Genomic DNA, 7,009 nt, shown 5'->3' on the forward strand with positions numbered 1-7,009 from the left:
CGACAAATGAAATAACTACAAAACCATACTACAAACGATAAACTAAAAAATACTTACATTCTAGAAAAGGAATGCGATTCTTTAAAATATTTCACGCCACCTCGTAACGAAAACCATTCATGTTTTAGTGTTCGCGATACTCATTTTTTGTTGTGTTTAAAACATCTTCATCGAAAACTCCAACCTCCTAGGTATTTATCTTGTGGATGAAAATATTATTAAATTCTTTTATTTTCCTCTGCACATCTTTCCATTTGGAACCAATTTGATGTGTTGAATGATTCGAACCCCCAAGTTGCTGCTTAAAATGATCCAGAACTAACCGCCAAAAATATGATGATTTATGTTGATTCAGTTTGCTTTTTTCGAAAGAGGCAGTGTATGCTCTGACCAACGTCACTTCTTCGATTTCGGATTATTCGACGCATACGACTCGCTTAGGAATGACATCCATTTTAAAAAAAATGAATTGAGATGAGAATGAAATTTAGAGTAAAATGTAATGGAACTAAAATGAATGTATGATTTTAAAATGGCAGAAGGTATTTATAATGGTAAAAGGGAAAAATATATAAAAAAAAAATTGAATTGAAGCCATTTGAAAGCGGGTTCCACAACCCGCCTTAAGCTTCTTCTAGCGTTACCCTCCTTGCTCGGAACCACCTCTTTGATGGTATCGCCGGAGCCTGCTGACGATTGCCTCCACCCTTATGGCCTTACATGATCCAACAAGCTTTCCATGACAAGTTTGATTATCCAAGCTGATCTGTTTTCCTTTCCATATTCCAACATGTTTTTTAAGAACGTGTGTAACATCTTGCTTTTACAGAATTCAGTTTTTTTAATAAAGTTATTGTAGTTATTGTAATGAAATCAGCCTGCTTTCTTTATAATAAAGTTGCCCATGCGGTTTTCATCATTAAAGAAATGGGACACTTGCAGTTCTAAAGAAGTTTATACTCAAGTTGTTATATTCTATTTGACAATACAGCTGTCGGGTTACCAATTTATATGCTTGGTTATGGAAGCCTTTTGCGTCCCCATCAAAGTATATGTTAGTTATCAAAACCTGATAGCTATTACAACTTTATATCCATTTCTTGGAAAACAATGTCATTCGGAACAATAATTTACATTTTGTGGGCTCAAGAAACCAACATCCACAAAATTAAGAGCCAAGTACCAATACAAAAAATTATCATTTTTCTTATTTGAGGTCCATGGAATTTGTCATGATTAGAGTAATGATATTTCATCATCTTAAGGACCAGTTATAGGCACCAACGTACAAGGCCAGTAGGACCTTGTTTAAAACGAGAATGGGTCATAACTAAAAGATATTTGTTAATATAAGTCAAGTCGTCTAAAACTAAAAGAGTTGGACTGGATTGATTTACCAATGTTGTTTTTTCTTCTGATTTTAAGCTATAGTTTTATGATAACCCAATTTCATAAGTTCGTAAGCTCATTTTGAACATTTTTTTTACCATTGGATATATAAAGATACAAATTGAATCAACCAATCTTTAGAGATATGAGTTAAAATAGGTGTTTTAGTCATGACACAAAGATGCATTAGGATTAGGAAAACAGTTTCTACCTTATACTTCTTACCCATTTTTATGGGATTATGATAATGTTGTTATTGTATAAAGATGTAATAGCCAATAACTGAATAACAAAAACTCTAACCTGTATCACTACAGATTAATACAGAAGTTGTTAAAAAAGCAAAGAAAAAAACAATAATTATAAGAACAACTCAATAATCTAAGTTTTTATGATTAATTTTGTTTTTCAGTTTGTTCTCGTAAACGGATAAGAGAATATATGAATTTTTAATAATCAATTAAGATAGATATTTTTATTTTCTAATAACAATATACTTTTTTGTATTTTTTTTTTCCTTTACCCACACAATTAATTATACAAACTACAATCATAGAAATTTCCTTTGTACGTAAAATACAAACTACAATCATAGAAATTTCCTTTGTACGTAAAAGCAACATTTTGTACAACGACGACGTCAAATAATATGCGATTGTCACTCGTTGACTATATAACAAATTCCAATCGAAAGAGAGTTTGCCAACATGTTGTTTGTTTGTTTTTTATTTTTATTTTGTGACCGTAAACTTCTAAATCCCAGAATCATAATTATTATTTCATTGTACTTTCTGTTCACACTCTTTGACACTTTTTAATAATAAACCTATATTATAATTTAAAATTAAAGCATTTTCATCATTCTATTAATTTTCTCATCTAATTAAATAATTTTCAAATGATTTAATTTTATCTAAATTTTTTTTAAAAAAAAAATTAACTAATTTATCTATATCTATCTGATATGTGTATAAACCCATCTTTATTTTTTAGTAATTTTTTAAACATCGCTATTTTAATTTATTAGAAATATTACAACACATTGTTTGAAAAGAAATATAATACAAAACATCGTTTGTGGAAAAATATTAATGGCATACTCATAAAAAAGTTTGAAAAAAATATATATAATCGTTATAATTTTGTAACTCATATATGAAATGTGATTTAATATATAACTCGAGGGTGTGCACTCGCGTTGCTACGGGTCGGAAAAGAACTTATTTTTTTTTTTCTGGGTTGATTTAGATTTCACAGTTCATATTCGTTTGTTGGTTGATTTTTCACAGATAATCTAAAAGATTTTTTTTTCTAAAGCAAAACTAAAGTTACGGTGATCTTTAAGTTTCAGTAATAGCCACACCTGTTTTTCAGAAAACGGGGTCAAGAAGGAAATCATTTTTAAAAAATAGCTATTGGGGAGTTAAGAGGAATGGAATTATCCAATTTTGTTTTCAATTAAACTTACAATTATGGTCTCTCAAAATGTGTCTCTATATCTTATTATACCCCTCTACTAACCTTTAAATTAAACTAAACCCATATATATATATATATATATATATATATATATATATATATATATATATATATATATATAGGTTCAAGTATTCTAACTAATTATTGTGCTGATATCGTATGCTATAAGAATTACTAAGAGAAAAAATTGTTTAACAATGCGAATATGTTCAACCTTACAAAAATATCGTCATTTTCATGCATTCTCGCTAATTATTATTTATTTTTGTGCTCACACATCGTTTTTCACTCATTTTCATTCTGATAGAATACGACTCAATAAACATTCTGACAAACATTCTGACAGAAATGAGAATAATAATAATAATTGTATGATAACCTTATAGACGATTTAATTAGTGAGAATTTGTGTTAATGACAATAGTTATGTAAGATTGAACGTATTTATATTATCAAACAACATATTTTTATTTATCATTCTAATAGCATACGATATCCGCACAATAATTAGTTAGAATAGAATATATATATATATATATATATATATATATATATATATATATAATTTTAAAAGTTAGTTAAATGTTATTTAATTTTATAAGTTATGTTTTTTTATGTAATTTAATATTAAAAAAAATAAAATAAAAATAAAATGTATAATGATAGTGGAATAATCATTTTAAGAGTAATAGTATGGTAGTGAACATGTAATTAAGATGACGTGACACAAATATAACACTTATCTATTGAGGATGTAGTAACTATACCTGTTAACCTAATTAAAAATGACTCCATGTAGCCCTAATTTGACATCTTGTTTTTTCCTTAAAATTTCGTACTTTAAAACTTTCAATAGAACGCAAGCGAGGATTTATGGGAAGCCTCCTAACCAATCCAAACTTCACTTTATTTTCAAAATGAAATAACAAAGGAACGAACGAACAAGTCAATTAAATAAAAGTCTATATTTTTTGATATTTCTATAAGCTAATATAATAAAATATTCCTCGAACAAAATTTTTTTAAATAACATTGGACGTGACTTGACAACAATGTCAAACCTTAAATTTTTACAAGTCATATCGAGCTACGTCGTTTGTAACGTGTGACATAAGATAACAATTTTGTATATATATATATATATATATATATATATATATATATATATATATTCTATTATTATTCATTTTTATATACATATGTAACTTAAAACGATATTTTATTAAAACGTGTCGTCGAATACAAATATTGAGCTATGTCGTTTGTACGTTAAGGTAACAATATATATATATATATATATATATATATATATATATATATATATATATATATATATATATGAGTTAAGACGACATTTTATTAAAATTTGGCGTCGAGTACAAGCCTTGGAACCATGACAAAATATGTCGAACTTTTTAGAACCTTGCTCATACCTCAAGATTTTGATTAACTTTTGATGTTAAATTGTTGCTATTAGTTTTCTTGAATTCTTTTTTACTATAAGTGGTCTATTTTGTCACAAAAGTGTGAAGTTTAATAGTTCATTGCAAAAGAAAACGATTAGGGGCAAAATGAGTGAAAAGAAAACAATTGCTTGTTATTTAGCTTTTCTATTGTTCTAATATAATTGGTTTACAAAACATCCTAGTATATTTGTTTGTTGTAATTATTCTATCGAAAGCCATTTTTTTTGTTAATGTAATATTGCAGAACAGGTAAAATTCCAAGGTGTAGGATATGCGGCTTTGGGGGGGAGCACACCGAAAAATTTACACTACGTTGTAAAATTTCCCAAAATTTTACCTTATGCTAGAAAATTTAAGGGGTAGCACTGGCCACCCCTGGAACCCCTTGGTTTCGGCCCTGGTACTATAGTTTATTTGAGTCTCAAATAAAAGCCAGAAACATATTGGTAACACCTTTACTTTGAATAGATACATATAAAACCAATTTATAGTTTCAAAATAAACGTTTAGAGTTTAAAAGTTTTGTGGAATGACAAATGGTCCCTAAAATATTCAAAAGTTTATTTGTTTTAAAATGTGATGTGTCTATGTATCATAAATAAGGTTCGAGTTTTCAACAAGTCGGGGCCTTCTAAAATGTCCAACACATCTAGTCTCTCAATTATTTTATCTAAACACAAATGAAAATAAGTTACACACTAAATTGTCCTAATGAGTTTCCCGAGGCTGATACATTTAAAATATAGATGACAATCCAACTTGTTTGAATCAAATCTCCAAAAACAGTTTAAAACACATAGAACACATGGGCTTAATTCCTAAATCAAATCAAAGGGTCTCTATAAGTCCAAAAGATTGACTTTAAACAGTATTATTTCAAAAAAGGACATGTAAGTCCCACAAATTACATAAAAAGGTAAACCAAAGTCATAACATGATATAAGATGCAATACATGCAACTATTCCTATCATTTTGTCAATCTCACAAGTCCAATTCACCATCAAAGGTCGGATATGTAAAGCTCATAACTGACGAAACCATCAACATTTTCTCTAATATCCATAAACTAGTATCGATGACTAATATGTACTGCTCATGACAGGCGAAATTGTCAACCTTTTCTCTAATATCCACAAACTAGGTCTTAGGGTCGTCACCTTAAGCCACATAAGGGGTAGCGACCCTCTACTTGTGCACGTGAGGATTATTTAGAAATCTACTCACGGAAACAAACAAACAAACATACAAATGTCAATTTGGGTACTTGGGACATCACCGTGACATCCCATCGTAACATGATATGTATAAGTAGGATACTTAAAAATATTTTCAAAGAATATAAGCCTTTTGCTTTTATAATGAAAGCATTTTCCAAAAATTACATTTCATGAATGCAACATTATCTATAGTAGACAAATAGCAAGCATTATGACTTTAGGAAAACGTAACAAAACTTAATGTAAGGTAGGGGATGTGTGTTCCCGATAACTCACCTCAACTCTTAGTTACAGAAATAACTTCTTTCCTTAGTGAAACTCCTCCTCAAACACCACCTATATGATATAAATATACATTACTAAAATGATTGAAATACCCTTAAGGGTCAGAAGACTCACAAACTCTTAAAATATCCACTTTAGTCTAATTATGATTCATAGAGGTGAAATCAGATCAAAAGGATAAAGCCAAACTATGGGAAAATCGAAAAAATATGAAATGAAGTCAAAGGGACAAACAACTTGCGTTTTATAAAATAACACGTTATCTTCTGACTGAAGACCCCACTTCTCATTTCATTCCCATATGGCAATCCTAAATTTACATATTATCTTTGAACCTCATAACTAGTATCTTATACCATTTATGTGGATTCACAAACCTTTTTTGAGGACATTATAAGATAAAAAACCTATCACTTAATCAATTAAATTCATCACAATAATTTTGTAGTTTTATTGCTCATCGAACTTTTACGTATGGAGTTAAGAGTTTAAAGTTTTCATAATCTTACTAATGAACTATGTAACCTTCATAAACCTTTTAGACTACATTTGGATCATAATAGATGCATTTCAACTCTTCTTAATTCCTTCCAAATGTTTGCAAGCTTGCATCCTAACTATGAAATCGGGTAGTCATCTGCTAGAGTATATATATATATATATATATATATATATATATATATATATATATATATATATATATATATATATATCGGGTAGTGATGGGTAATGAGTGATGGGAGATGAGAGATGAAAAATGATTAGCAGATGCCCTGACCCTTACTTGCGATGTAGTCATCTACTAGAGTATAGATGATGACCACTGACTAATCTAAATAGTCCTGTGGATCACCGGTAGATTTGCAACCTGTAGGTGATGAAATTACGAGTTCAGGCGATGTAAGAACTGTATATTCATGCGATGTACTCTACCGACGAATTATGAGTTCAGGCGATGTAAGAACCATACATTCATACGATGATTAGGCGGTAAACATTAGGAGAAGCCCTTAGCGATGAAAATATATAATGCAATGATTGGTGATGATTTTATAAGAAATGGAGACGTAGGTGATGATTCTTAGGAGATGATCTTAGAATATATATATATATATATATATATATATATATATATATATATATATATATATATATATATATATATAATGATT

Source organism: Lactuca virosa, chromosome 8 (assembly GCF_052849685.1).
Source record: "Lactuca virosa cultivar CGN04683 chromosome 8, Lactuca_virosa_CGN04683_v6, whole genome shotgun sequence".
Lineage (NCBI taxonomy): Eukaryota > Viridiplantae > Streptophyta > Magnoliopsida > Asterales > Asteraceae > Lactuca > Lactuca virosa.